The 15,330-nt window shown below is 42.6% G+C and overlaps 1 pseudogene; it reads left to right on the top strand.

Annotated features, from left to right (window-relative positions):
* The first annotated feature begins 9,657 nt into the window (after positions 1 to 9,657).
* Positions 9,658 to 14,976, top strand: LOC109221346 (annotated as a pseudogene).
* Positions 14,977 to 15,330: the final 354 nt, after the last annotated feature.

Below are 15,330 nucleotides of genomic sequence, written 5' to 3'. Positions count from 1 at the left end.
CGTATTGAAGATCAAAATAAGATGAGTGGATTTAAGTGTGAGCACGTGATTTTTGCCCTATATGAATCAATCCCATAAATTCAAAACAAAACAATTTCTTTCATTATTTGCAATTTTGTGAATTTTTGTGGCATTTTCTGTTATTATTTGCATATTGTCTGTGCATGTTAAGTTTGTTTAATTAATGAAAAATACAAAAAATGTTGCATTTTTGCATTTAGGATTTAACTTTGTATTTTTAAGAATTAATTGGTAATTATTTGTTTGTTTTATAAAAAGAAAAATCACAAAAAATAGTTATTTTGCACCTTTTAATTTTAATTTTAATTTTTGAGTAGTTTTTCTTTGATTTATTAATTGTGGCAGTTATTTAGGATTATTTAGTAATTTTGATTTTATAACTTAATTTAGGATTTTGGTTTTAATTTTTGAAAAAAAAAAAAAGAAAAGAGAAAAAAAAGGAATTAATTTGGAAGGAAAAGAAGAGGGAAATAAAGATGGTTTCTTTGGGCTGAAATCCTTGGCCCAAATTTTCCCCTTTGTACCCGTCCAAACCCTTCAAAACCCGGCTCAGACCCGTCTCTACCGTTTACCCCCCCCCCCCAACCTAAATCAAACGACCCCGTTTAGTGGGAATTTGATCTCAGCCGTCGAGGTAGGGAGATCGGACGACTGAGAAGTGAGGTCTTTTTGGTATAAGACTATCCTAACGCTACCCCCCCCCCCCTATCTCACTCATCTCTCTCATTCACCCTTCAGAGACGGAACCCTAGCCGCCCTTTCACTCTTCACCGGCGGCCACCGCCCAGTCTCCTCTAAACTTGCCAAAAATTACACCATCGATTCTCCTCCACCTCCTCATCCTAGATCCCCACTCCGTTTCTCCCAAATCCCACCGGAACACTTCAAATATTAGAAACCCTAGCGCCGCCCTAACTTTTTTCGGTGGCGGCGCTGACCCCGAACCCTCTCCAAAACCTTACCATACACTCACCATGATCCCTCAAATATTAAACCAACACTGATTTTCCCTAAATCTTCTCCATCTCTCTTTAATTTCAGATCTTAAAACAAAGCCCTAGAATTTGTTCCCGCCTTGGATTCCTTATCTAAAGGGGTCTGTTTCCATTGGTTAGGAGTTGATTGTGGCTAAAAGGAGTGTTAGACGTTTGTTCTCGCAAGAACAAACCGACTAACACTCTTTTTTGCTTCAAATCAGAAGGCGCCAGGAGTTCATTTCAAGGCCAGTTTCCTGTTTCCTACTAATCTAGGTTTTCTTTTCTTTTCCTTTCACTAGCTGTTTGATATTCATGATTGTGCCATGTTTCCAGTGTTCTTTTTCTTTTGATTGTGTTTGATTTGCTCATTTGCCATGTTTGTTTTTTATTCAAGTCGTTTTAAGTTTCGGATTTTCGTTTTAATTCTCATGTTTGATTTTAAATCTCTTTTTCCTTTGTTCTGTTTTCATTCCTGAATCCGTTTAGTTTGTAGTTTCTTTTTGGTTTGAAACTTTTGTGTGGGCTTATGGTGGATTGGATTTGGTTTACTGTTGAATCCAAAGACAAGAGAAAAATGGGGTTCTATCTAGTTGGAAAGCCCAGGTTTGGGGCTGGACCCTTGGGTCAATTTGACCCATAATTCATTTGGGGTTCAGGGGGGTAAAAACAGGTTGGCTAGGGGGGTAATTTGGGTAGTCTAGGTGAAGAATCTTTTGTTAACTAACTAGGAAGCTTCTTAGAAGCTGGGGTGGGGGGCTGTTATGTTAATTTGTTAATTTTATTAAGGGTAGTTCAGCAGAAAGAAAAATCAGCTAAGGATAGGGTGGCAAAAACGAAAATTCAAAAAGGGGCAAAGTGCAAAAATNGGTATAGAAAATACAGAGGGCTAGAATTTTGAGAGAAAAAGACCATTCCATCGATTTTCTTCTTTGATTTTTAAAATTACAGCCTGCTGAAGCAATCTGCGGTACATTTGAGTGTTTGGGGTGGTTTGAACTTGGTTTTAATTTGGGTTTGAAGTTTGCTAGCCAAGTAATGCTTTGCTGGTTTCTGGGTTAATTTCAATACTGGGTTGAATGAATCTGAGGCTAACTTTCTGCTACTGTTGTTGCTGAGCTTACTGATTCTCACTTCTTCTTTGTTTCTTCTCTTTTCCAGGTATATTTTGATCCTTATGGGTGTCGCTTGATATGTAACTTGAAGCATGAGTTGAGAATGAGATAAATGTGGTGTTGTTTATGGATTTCACCTCTTTTTCTTCAGTTTTATAACCACCATGTAGCTTTGAAATTTTGATTAATGTGTTTGGAATGGTTGTAATTGATAATTATATCATGTTAGTTTAGTATAGTGGTTTCCTTCTAATCTTGATTATTAGATTCTGTAACTAGTGTTGGATTTCCTCTGTGTGTTTATTTGGCTCTTATCTCTGAGTTTAGCTTGTATTAATGCACTAAGTTAGGTTGTTAAGAATGGCTGCAATTGTCAGATTTGTGGTTGTTGATTATGATGAAGTAGCTTTGCAATAATAAGAAGTAGGAGTTTGTGAAATGACTTTTAGTTGAATTTTGTATGTAGAATGTGGACATGGACATGACATTCTGAATCTCTCGTTGATTTATAAGTTAGTTTTCAATTGAGGATCATTTGAAACAAAATTCAAAGAATGAAAAAATGAGTTGGAAAGAAACATTTGCTGATACGTGTTTGTTGAAATTGGTTGAACCAGCTTAACCTGCGAGTGAAATATCCATGTAACAATTTCTGAAAATGTTCAATCAAATGACTGTCTTAATTTATTGTATTAAGTACTCCCAGTAGTTCATGATTTGCAAATATGAAATCCCCCTTTCTCTTTTGTTTGCACTCTCATTTCTATACCCATCTTAGTCTTGTTTGCTTCGTTGGTTAATTTTGGACCTGATATATCCTATACCTCATTTAGTCGCAAGTTTAGATGCCATTAATTTCCACTTTGGCTTCATTGTTTTATTGCAAGATCTTTGTAGTCGTGTGAGTTGCGCCTTGTTAGTTAGTCATGGTCTTCCTGATCATAGTTAGATTTTAGTCTTGGATAAATGGAGGTATGCCATATTAGACAACGCAATTAGCTTATGGCCCTCTGAAGCCTAGTTTGAACGCCTTTAATTTTAGAATTGAGGTGCGCCATGCCAAATAAAAATGACAATTGCATGGCCCTCATTTAATTAATCTTGTATTGATCCTTAAAATTCGAGGCGTGCCATTTAGCAAATTTCCATGGCCCTCGCAAAGCTAAAAACGCGTAGTTGCTTTAGGCGCGTACTTTAATAATATTACCTTCCTAAACTCGGGTGTGCATTTCATGTGACCCAAATCCAAATCCTTATAACGTTGACTAAAATGTATTTCGGATTGCGGGTGCATTTCATGTGACGTGATCCAAAGACATATTTTAGACGACGTTAAATCTTCTTTTAAAATGAATAAAAGCGGTTAAAAGTAAAATGCACATAGGTTTAAATGTTACTAAAATCAGATAATCATGCCAATTGTAGCAGTTGAGCGACCGTGCTAGAATCCCACGGAACTCGGGAGTGCCTAACACCTTCTCCCGGGTTAACAGAATTCCTTACCAGGATTTCTGGTTCGCAGACTGTAATACAGAGTCAACCCTTTCCTCGATTCGGGATTTGAACCGGTGACTTGGGACACCATAAATCTCCCAAGTGGCGACTCTGAATCTCTTAATAAAATAATCCCGTTTCGATTGTCCTTTAATTGGAAAAACTCCCTTATATACCCCTTTCCGGGGGTGTAGTAAAAAAGGAGGTGTGACAGCTCTGGCGATTCTGCTGGGGATAAGAACCCATAACTTTTGGTTCAGGGTTCAAGAATTCGAGCTTAGATAAATTGTTCTATTTGGCTTTATTTATTATCTGATTTTGTTACATGTTTGGGCCTAATGTGCTAAATGTTGCTTTTTACCGCATTGATATTGTTGAACTGTATATAAACTACTACGAAACCCTTCTTCTCTCTGAGTCTTCTAAATCATGAAGAAGTGTGCACTTCGTGTGACTTTTTTCTGTTAGAGTCACATCCCAAATTTTAGAACGAGGTTCGGACAAGTTGCAAAGCCGGTGAAGCTTCTGTATTCCCGGTACGCTGCCCCCCCTCGGCTCGAGCTGTCCGCTCGGGTAAGTCAGGTCTAGAACAATAAATCCAGGTTTTAAACCTAGTATAACAAGACCTCATGCCGGATCCTTAGTAGGAACGTTTGTTTGCATCATGTGCATTTGACTTAGGGGACTCAACACAGGGGTTGGGTCCGTCTAGGACAGGTGTACCCATAATCAAAGACCATCCTGATGCATATCTTACGTGCTACTTGTGCATTTATTTGCTTCGGGTTTGCATGCTGCCCGGCTTTTGAATGATGGGAGAAAGTTGGAAAAAGAAAATAGCAATGTAAGGGTTAAGTGAGTTAATGACCTGTTTTGAAAGAAAAAAAACCAATGTCCAAATGGTACTAAAACTCTGCCGAATTTTTGAGAAAAATGAAAAAAAACAAAGAAGAAAAAGGTTTTGTTTTCAAAATTAGTTGGTTTTGTTTTATTTGCCCGAACTACGCCAGTTTGATTCTCACAGGGTGTGAGATACGTAGGCAACCCCCATCGGGTCCAACTTCCTTTTTTGCAAAAATAGCCCAAAAGAACAAAAATTTTATTACGCATAAGTAAGGTGATGCCATTCTTGTCAAGAATAGCCGAATGTCCCTCAAAAGGGCGCCGGAAGGCCGTTTTTGCAAGAACAGCCGCCTTTGGTCATTTTTCAAGGTTTTGGCCGGTTAGCCGACACAGCCTTAAAATCTTCGTTTTCGAAGTGCTGAAAGGCCGTATTAGCAAAGCTGGATATTTTCGTGAAAATTTTGCAAACAATGGTCATTTTTCTTGAGTCAAAATGAGTTATAATTTTTTTTAATTAAAATCACCCTAATAAATGTGCAGGATGAGCACAAATCAAAATGAACCTTTCTCAGTCCGTGAAGAGATCCCTTTGGAGCTATATATGTGGTGGCATGATTTGGGGGACGACAGCAGGAAAGTTGTGACAAAAGCGTTGGGTGGTCTTATCGGGCTCTTGAAGATTAAGCCGAGAAAGGACATAATTGAGGCCTTGATACCATTTTGGGACCCAGCACACAATGTATTCCATTTTGCTGATTTCGAGTTAACTCCTACACTGGAAGAGATAGCAGGCTACGCCGGTTTCGAGGGGAATCTTAGAAAGCAATACCCGGTGGCACCTAAAACAGTAACCCCTCACAAATTTCTGGACTTGTTAAGCATCAGTCGGGACATTCGAGATGGAAACATGGCCAAAGGATTCTGTACCTTCTATTTTTTGTACCGACGTTACGGGAATCCCCGTGGCTTCGAGACGCCAGATACCGGTCTTACTCACGCGGGAAACCAAGTCAAGTGGGAAGCTCGGAGAGGATTAGCTTTTATAATGGCGTTCCTGGGTATTTTGATTTGCCCCAGAAAAGACGGGAATATAGAGTTGGGACTCGTGGGGATAGCTGACTTTATGATGAAAAAGGCGAATGGGACCATAGTGCCGATGATCTTGGCAGAAATTTACCGAGCTCTAACCCTTTGCCGAGAAGGGGGAAAGTTCTTTGAAGGGTGCAATATGCTGTTACAGCTGTGGATGGAGGAACACCTTTGCCATCGCCCGGGATATCTGAATTATGGTATGACTAGTCTCGAATGCATCGAAAAACATGAAAAACGGGTAGAGGGTTATGAGTTCCCGGAGGGTACAAAAGCATGACATGCCCACTTGAGATCCTTGACTGCAAACAAAATCGAATGGACGTTCGGGTGGTTGTCGGTCGGTGAAGTAATCTATATGTCGGCTGAGGAGTGTTTTCTGCTGTTGATGGGTCTTCGCAGTATCCAGCCTTATTCTCCGCATAGAGTCCTACGTCAGTTAGGACGATATCAGACCATCCCACACGATGAAGATTTGAGTCGGCAGGTCATTGAGTTAGAATCAAAAGCTGCCTTCCCAGAAGAAAAAGTGCGTCAGATTTGGAATCAGTGCAGATTCTTAGAGCCTAAAACTCAAGTACGAGATCTATCTAGAGGAGAGTTGGAGCCTGGGTACCCTGCTTGGTATGGTAAAAGATCCCGAGTTCATCAGGAGCCTGAAAGGCCCGCAAAGAGACCCCATGTCCAACAGTTCACCGACGGAGCACAGGTGCAATGGGACTGGTTGGCCAAGGAGAAAGAATACAGGGCCAAAATAGGAGAGCTGGAAAAGCAGGTCCGGGACCTTCAGTTTGAAAACAGTTTGCAAGCCGCGGCGGATGAGGGTGAAAAGAAGAAGCTAGCCAAAGAAAATGAAGCCCTTCGAGCTCAAATTCGAGAAATGAACATAGCAGCCGAAAATCCCGTCATGAGTGTAAAGGATGAAAAGCTTATAAAGAACCTTAGGCAGAAAGTGGATGATTATGGTTTTGATTTGAACAAAGCGGAGGATGAACTAGCCATGGCTCGAACACAACTGGCTAAGAATGAGGAAGAAAGAGCACGCCTGGTTAGACAGTTAAAAGAGCAATACGACAATGAGGTTGCGGGGTTAAAGAAAAGGGTCATCACCGTTGAGAACAAAATGATCAAGCAAGCCAAGGATTTCAAAGCTGAAAGGGAACACTGTTATGATCTGATGGCTCAGATGGAGGAGGAAGTGCAACAGTTGCAAAATCAACATCTCCACGACACTCAGGTGTTAGAAGCCCGGAATCAGCAGGTCGGGCGTCTGCTTCAGGAAAAGGGTAGGATCCGAGAGAGGGTCAGGGCCATTGCCGTTTACATTGTTGTGAAGTGTCAAGCATGTGAGGATATGACCCGCACCACTTTCTTTGCAGCAGTGATGACATTTGTCCGGAAAATAATGAGTGATTTGGAAAGGCTCCAAGGGGATCTTGCATATAGGCCCGTGGCGAGGCCGAATGATGCCCCGCGGGCCCCAGGAGCATTCGAGGCATTAATGTATTCGTGATCTTTGCTTGATTATGTACTTTCTTGATGTTGCAGTTGTTTTGAGTCTGTTAGTTCTTATTGAGCTTGATTTTCATCTTTTCAGAGTCTGTTAGTTTCTTTTGAGTCTATGAGTTTTTCGAGTCATTGTAATCAAAGTATTTGCTTTTATGATAAATTGAAAATCCCAAACTATTTCTGTCATTTATTTTTCATTTATATCCCCAAGAACTATGCTCGGTCTGATTCATGCGGGGTCATGATATGTAGGCAATCTCCATAGGATTCGACCATAACTAAGAGAAAGAAAAAGAGTGATAAAAAAAAGAGAAGAAGAAAAAGAAAAAAGAAAAAAAAAGGAAAAGAAAAGAGAGGAAAAACAAGAGAGAAAAAGAAAAGAAAAAGAGCGAAAATAAGAAACCGAGAGAAGGAAGCAATAGCAAAATAAGAGAGGGAAATGAGAGAATAAAAACAAAGAGAAAGCAAAGGCAAGAATGAAATAAAAAGAAAGAAAAAGAGGGAAAAAGAGAAGTTACAAATGGAAATTAGGAAAAGCCGGGATGACGTAAGCAGCCGAGCAAATGCATAATAGAAACGGTTAACTGCTTAGGTGCATTCATTCCCCAAAATATGCGGTTACCAATCTGTTAAAGCCCTAATCGCTAACAAGGTTGTTGTTGATGTATTGAGTCCAGGCAGGTGGTTAGTTGATCGGCATTCTGGCAACTCACTCCTACAACACCCGGTCAAAAAACAAGCTGAACATGGCCAACCAAGAACTAGAGGCAAGTATTGTCAATCCGTCAAAAGAAGTGGAAGAGTTGGATGTTAATTCGATGAAAGAAGAGATGTATAAGTTAAAGCAGCAAATGGCTGAAATGTACCAGGCCTGGGCAAAAGGGCACCCACCACCGGTTTACCCCGCCAACCCTGCTTATATCCCCTCATTGGCTCAACCTCAGGAGCCTCCTACCGTGAATTCATCTCCAGCATTTCCCCCCTACCAACAATGCTATGGCACCACGTCCCAAACACCACCAGCTCCACCACCCAAACAAGTCCCATACCCTCTTCCACCAATCACTCCTATTTTTGTGGCACCTCCACATGCTGCATTACACCGATCTTCCAGTGAGCCTCTGTTCCAGACTCACGACAACCAGTATTACCCCCAAGAGCCTACCTTCAAAGCTCCAGAACCATATTCCTACACTCCTCATTTGATCTCCCGGCAGAAACTGAGAAGCCACCTAAGAATCCTGAGCAGGAGGAGATGTTTAGGAAAGTCAAGAGCTTGGAACAATCTTTCAGGAATATGCAGGGGTTGGGTGGTCAAGTAAACGTGGCATATAAAGGTCTATGTCTGTTCCCAGATGTTCAATTACCAACAGGGTTTAAGATGCCCAAGTTTCATCTGTACGACGGGCATGGTGATCCAGTGGCACACCTGAGAGGTTTTTGTAGCAAGATGAGAGGAGAAGGCGTGAGAGATGAATTACTGATGGCATATTTCAGTCAAAGTTTAAGTGGCTCAGCTTTGGAATGGTACACCCGACAAGATCATGGTCGGTGGTACACATGGGACGACCTAGTCCAAGCATTCGCCTGCCATTTCCAGTATAATCTTGAAATTGTTCCAGACCGTCTGTCATTGACGAAGATTGAGAAGAAGCCCGGTGAGAGTTTCAGAGAATATGGCTTCCGTTGGAGAGAGCAAGCAGCGAGGGTTGACCCTCCGATGAAAGAGAGTGAAATGGTTGACTACTTCTTGCAGGCCTTAGAGCCCACTTACTTCGATCACTTGGAATCAGCGGTAGGGAAATCCTTTAATGAAGTGGTAAAAATGGGAAGCATGGTAGAGGAAGGACTCAAAACTAATAAGATCATGACTTATTCAGGAATTAAGGCGACCACCCAGGCCATTCAAAATGGCACTGGGGTGTACTGGGAAAGAAGAAAAAAGAGGACATTGCGACAATCGAGTCAAGAGCTTGGTCCAGAGGCCCATCACCTTACTATAACCAGCCTCGACCCCACCACCAAACTTACCCCTACACTCCATATAGCCCACCACAACACTACTACCCACCGCCAGATCCCCATTTTCTGTCCATCACGCTCAAACATACACTCAACCTCCTGCCCACGCACAATGGCGTGTGCCAACCCCACAGAATACCTACCTAGCTCCATAAAATACCTATCCACCCCCAAGAGCTTACAGAAACCCCCCTAGAACAGGTTTCCGACCAAATCAAGCCTTCAAGAATGAGAGGCTGCAAAAGAAGAAAACTTTCACTCCATTGGGAGAATCATATACTAGTCTATTCCACAGGTTGAGACAGTTGGGTATGTTGAATCCGATTGAGCCTAAACTGCTGAATCCTCCCTCGAGAAATCTTGACCACTCGGTTAATTGTGAGTATTGTTCAGGTGCTCCAGGGCATGACACAGAGAAATGCTAGCACTTGAAAACAGCTATTCAAGAGCTCATTGATACCCATCGGATCGAGGTTCAAGCCCCAGAGGGGCCCAATATCAACCAGAATCCGTTGCCAGCCCATCATGAGACCAATATGATTGAGATAGTGCATAAAGGAGGAGAGCCTAAGAAGCCTTCGCAGACTGTAATGATGATCAGGTCCAGTGAAGTCAGGCCGACTGAAAAGTCAACTAGTGGGAAGTCGTTGATCAAGTTGAAAGGGACAGACAGTAAACCAGTTGTGATAGTTGAGAAGGAGTCCTCAAGCGGGGTTGCAGTGAAACAGGGAAAAGCAAAAGCGGTGGTACTAGGGGAAGTAAACAAGCCTATTGTAGTTGTGGAAGGTGCTCGCACAGAGCCTGTTATTATCAAACCGGTAACTCAGCTACCAATAGTCAATAGCAAGGCCATCCCTTGGAATTATGGCTGAATGACAGTGACTTACAAAGGGAAAGAGGTTAAAGAAGATGTTTGTGAGACCCATGGGTTGACTCGCTCGGGGAGATGCTTTGCCCCCGAGGAGTTAAGAAAAGCCAAAACCTCCAAAGATAACCCAGTGTTAGTGAAGAAAACTGTGACTGAAGAGGAAGCGGAAGAGTTTTTGAGGAAGATGAAAGTGCAGGACTATTCTATTGTAGAGCAGTAGAGGAAGACGCCTGCTCAGATTTCATTGCTCTCATTGTTAATCCATTCAAACGAGCACCGCCGGGCGTTGATGAAAATCTTGAATGAGGCTCACGTTCCTGACAAGATCTCTGTAAACCATCTGGAAAAGATAGCAAACAAGATTTTTGAGGTAAACACAGTCGCTTTTTCTAATGATGAATTGCCCATGGAGGGTACCGAGCATAACAGAGCCCTTTATCTTATGGTGAAGTGCGAAGATTCTGTGGTTACCCAGGTACTGATTGATAATGGGTCCAGCGCAAACATTTGCCCACTCTCCACCCTGGACAAATTGAAAGTGGACAATGAAAGAATTCACAAGAACAGTATTTGCGTTCGGGGGTTCGACGGTAGAGGCAAAGATTCAGTCGAGACATAGTGCTAGAGCTGACAATAGGGCCAGTTGAATTTACTATGGAATTTCAGGTGCTGGATGTGGCGGTTTCTTACAATCTTTTGCTAGGCCGACCCTGGATTCATGCCGCCAAGGCAGTGCCGTCTACCCTGCACCAGATGGTTAAATTTGAATGGGACAGACAGGAAATTGTGGTGCACGGCGAGGATAGTTTGTGTGCCCAGAATGATGCCATCATACCTTTCATCGAAGTTGAAGACGACAAGGGGTCGTGGATCTATCAGGTTTTTGACACAGTGTCAGTTGAGAAAATCCCAGAAGGGGAATGTGTTCCAATTCCGAAAGTATCAGCCGCATCAGTCATGGTAGCCTCCGAAATGTTGAAGAATGGCTTCGTACCTGGCAAGGGTTTGGGTGCGTCTCTGCAAGGTATCGTACAGCCGGTGTCTCTTCCCAAAAACTTGGATACCTTTGGTTTGGGGTTCAAGCCTACAGCTGCAGACATAAGGCGAGCCAGAAAGTTGAAACAGAGGGCATGGGTTCTTCCAAAGCCCGTCCCACGTCTCTCCCGATCATTTGTCAGGCCTGGTACCAAAAAGCGCCCAGTAACAACAATGCCCGGTTCTGTGGTTGGTCCAGATAAGGAATTGCTTGAAAGGTTTGAAACGTTGTTCGACGATGTGAATATGGTGGAAGCTGGAGAGGGATCGAGCAAGGCAGATGTGCAATTTGTGGGGCCCAGTGCAAAGATCGGCAATTGGGAAGCTACTCCTCTTCCTACTCGGAGGGAGTCATGGTAGTCGGCTTTGATTTTTCTTTCCGTTTTAATCTGGATTATTCCAGGGTTATAATTCAGATTCTATGTTCCATCCGTTTGGATGTGTTAAACCTTGTTATCTTTAAATTTCAATGAAATGCAATTTCCCTTCTTTTTCATTCCTGATAGTTTTTATTTTTGTTTTTCTTTTCTTTCTTGTACAGTCCTTTTTATGCTGGTTTCAGTGACATGACATGCATGAGGAATCTCCGGCCCAGTCTTAAAAGCCAATCTAATTCTGAAATAATAATACAAGAAATTGAGTGTGATGATGAATGGGAATATGATGATGAGGCCTTTGAAGAGATCAGTAAAGAGTTAAGCCATTTTGAAGAAAAACCCAAGCCTAACCTGAGTGATACAGAAGCAATCAACTTAGGGGACCAAGATAATGTCCGGGAAACCAAAATAAGTGTCCATCTTGAACCACAACTCAAAGAGGAGATAATTAAAGCACTGTTCGAATACAAAGATGTTTTTGCATGGTCGTACGACGACATGCCGGGTCTAAGCACTGACTTGGTGGTTCACAAATTGCCCACTGACCCGGCATTCCCCCCTGTCAAGCAGAAGCTGAGGAAATTTAAAACTGATATGAGTGTGAAGATCAAAGAAGAGGTCACCAAGCAATTTGATGCAAAAGTCATTCGGGTTACGCGGTACCCCACCTGGTTAGCCAACGTTGTGCCTGTGCCAAAGAAGGATGGTAAGACCAGGGTGTGCGTTGATTACCGTGATCTCAACAAGGCGAGTCCAAAGGATAACTTCTCACTGCCAAACATCCATATATTAATTGATAATTGTGCCAAACATGAGATTGGTTCTTTTGTGGATTGCTATGCGGGCTACCACCAGATCTTAATGGATGAAGAAGATGCAGAAAAAACGGCATTCATTACGCCATGGGGAACGTACTGCTATCGGGTCATGCCATTTGGTTTGAAAAATGCTGGGGCAACCTACATGAGGGCAATGACAACCATATTCCACGACATGATACATAGGGAGATTGAGGTTTATGTGGATGATGTAATTGTAAAGACCAGGAGGCAGTCTGACCACGTCAGGGATCTGAGAAAGTTCTTCCAAAGGCTTCGCAGGTATAATCTCAAGCTCAATCCTACAAAGTGCGCTTTCGGTGTTCCATCTGGAAAATTGTTGGGATTCATAGTCAGCCGTCGAGGTATTGAATTGGACCCATCAAAGATCAAAGCCATCCAAGAATTGCCACCTCCGAGGAACAAGACTGAGGTGATGAGTTTGTTGGGGAGGTTGAATTACATCAGCAGGTTTATTGCTCAACTTACGACAACGTGTGAGCCTATCTTCAAGCTGTTAAAGAAGGATGCTGCGGTCAAGTGGACAGACGAGTGTCAAGAAGCATTTGATAAGATAAAGGGGTATTTGTCAAACCCACCGGTGTTGGTCCCGCCAGAGCCAGGGAGGCCTTTGATTCTGTATTTGACGGTTTTGGACAATTCGTTTGGTTGCGTGTTGGGTCAGCATGACATCACCGGCAGGAAAGAGCAGGCCATATATTATTTTAGCAAGAAGTTCACATCTTACGAGGTTAAGTATACTCAGCTTGAGAGGACGTGTTGCGCCCTAACTTGGGTAGCACAGAAATTGAAACATTACTTGTCATCTTATACTACTTACCTCATCTCTCGGTTGGATCCGTTGAAGTATATCTTTCAGAATCCTATGCCCACTGGGAGGCTCGCAAAGTGGCAGATCTTGCTCACAGAATTTGACATTGTCTATGTGACCTGGACTGCGATGAAAGCTCAGGCATTGGCTGACCATTTGGCCGAGTATCCGGTGGATGAAGAATATGAACCTTTGAAGGCATACTTCCCTGATGAAGAGGTGATGCATGTTGATGAGTTGGAACAGGTCGAAAAGTCGGGATGGAAACTTTTTTTTGATGGGGCTGCCAATATGAAAGGCGTTGGGATAGGAGCGGTACTTATTTCTGAAACAGGGCAGCACTACCCTATTACGGCTCAGCTTCGTTTCTATTATACTAACAACGTGGCTGAGTATGAGGCATGTATCTTGGGTTTTAGGTTAGCTTTAGACATGGGTGTCCAAGAAGTCTTGGTCATGGGGGACTCGGACCTTCTGGTACATCAGATCCAAGGGGAACGGGAAACACGGGACTTGAAGCTTATATCGTACCGACAATGTTTGCAAGATCTTTGTCAAAGGTTTCAATCAATAGAGTTCAAGCACATTCCGAGGATTCATAATGAGGTTGCCGATGCTTTGGCTACCTTGGCGTCAATGTTGCATCATCCAGATAAGGCTTATGTGGACCCTTTGCAGATTCAGGTCCGCGACCAGCATGCTTACTGTAATGTGGTAGAAGAAGAACTTGATGGTGAGCCTTGGTTTCATGATATCAAGGAATATATCAGGATGGGGGTGTATCCAGTACAGGCCACAGGTGATCAAAAGAGAACGATTTGGCGGTTGGCAAGTGGATTTTTCTTCAGTGGAGGGGTATTGTATAAAAGAACTCCGGACCTTGGGCTGTTGAGATGCATAGATGCTAGACAGGCCACATCTATCATTATCGAGGTACATTCTGGAGTATGTGGACCGCATATGAGTGGGTACGTGTTGGCAAAGAAGATTCTCCGAGCAGGCTATTATTGGCTTACTATGGAGCGGGATTGTATTAGTTTTTTGCGCAAGTGTCATCAGTGTCAAGTGCAATTCATTCTCCACCATCGGAATTGCACACCATGTCTGCACCGTGGCCTTTTGTTGCGTGGGGCATGGATGTCATTGGGCCAATTGAGCCAGCAGCATCAAATGGGCACAGGTTTATTCTGGTGGCCATTGATTATTTCACCAAGTGGGTTGAGGCCAAAACATTCAAGTCTGTAACCAAGAAAGTGGTGGTTGATTTTGTGCACTCAAATATCATTTGTCAGTTTGGGATACCAAAGGGGATCATTACAGACAACGGGGCTAATCTCAATAGTCATCTGATGAAAGAGGCATGTCAGCAGTTCAAGATTACACATCGCAATTCCACCCCTTACCGCCCCAAGGCAAACGGAGCGGTGGAGGCGGCCAACAAGAATATAAAGAAGATACTTCGGAAGATGGTGTAGGGTTTTAGATAGTGGCATGAAAAGCTGCCTTTCGCATTATTGGGTTATCGTACTACTGTTCGTACTTCAGTAGGGGCGACTCCTTATTTGTTGGTGTATGGCACCGAGGCAGTGATACCCGCAGAAGTGGAAATCCCATCCCTTCGAATTGTCACAGAAGCCGAAATTGATGATGATGAATGGGTCAAAACCCGCTTGGAGCAATTGAATTTGATCGATGAGAAAAGATTGGCAGCAGTGTGTCATGGCCAATTGTATCAACGAAGAATGGCAAGAGCATATAATAAGAAGGTGCGTCTACGAAAGTTCGAAGTGGGTCAGCAAGTGTTGAGACGCATTCTTCCGCATCAGGTTGAGGCCAAAGGCAAGTTCGCCCCGAATTTGCAGGGGCCGTTCATCGTGAAGAGAGTGTTATCCAATGGTGCTTTGTATTTAACAGACATAGAAGGCAAGTATGTCGAAATGGCCATCAACTCCGATGCGGTCAAGAGATATTATGTATGATTTTCTTTGGTTTAATTGTATTTGTTTGTACATGGCATGTTTTGAAGATTGGAATGATGAAGGCATTTTTTCTGCTATCTAAACACTTTATCCTTTGTTACCCCTTTGAGCCTTATTTATTTTCTTTCATACCCCTCTTTCGGAATCAATAGTAAAGATCAGAAACACAAGCGAGAAAGATAAGTAAAAGAAAAGAGAAAAGAAAAGAATGAAAAGAGAGAGAAGGAAAAAGGAAGAAGAAAAGAAAAAAAGAAAAAAAGAGAAGAAAAAGAAAAGAAAAGGAAAGAAGAAACAAAAAAAAGAGAAAAAAGAAAAGTCACAACAACAGAGCAATTCCTATGACATGAACTACGT

Source organism: Nicotiana attenuata, unplaced genomic scaffold, assembly GCF_001879085.1.
Source record: "Nicotiana attenuata strain UT unplaced genomic scaffold, NIATTr2, whole genome shotgun sequence".
Taxonomy (NCBI): domain Eukaryota; kingdom Viridiplantae; phylum Streptophyta; class Magnoliopsida; order Solanales; family Solanaceae; genus Nicotiana; species Nicotiana attenuata.
The sequence above is the reverse complement of the archived record's forward strand: the minus strand, read 5'-3'. Positions and strand labels throughout refer to the sequence as shown.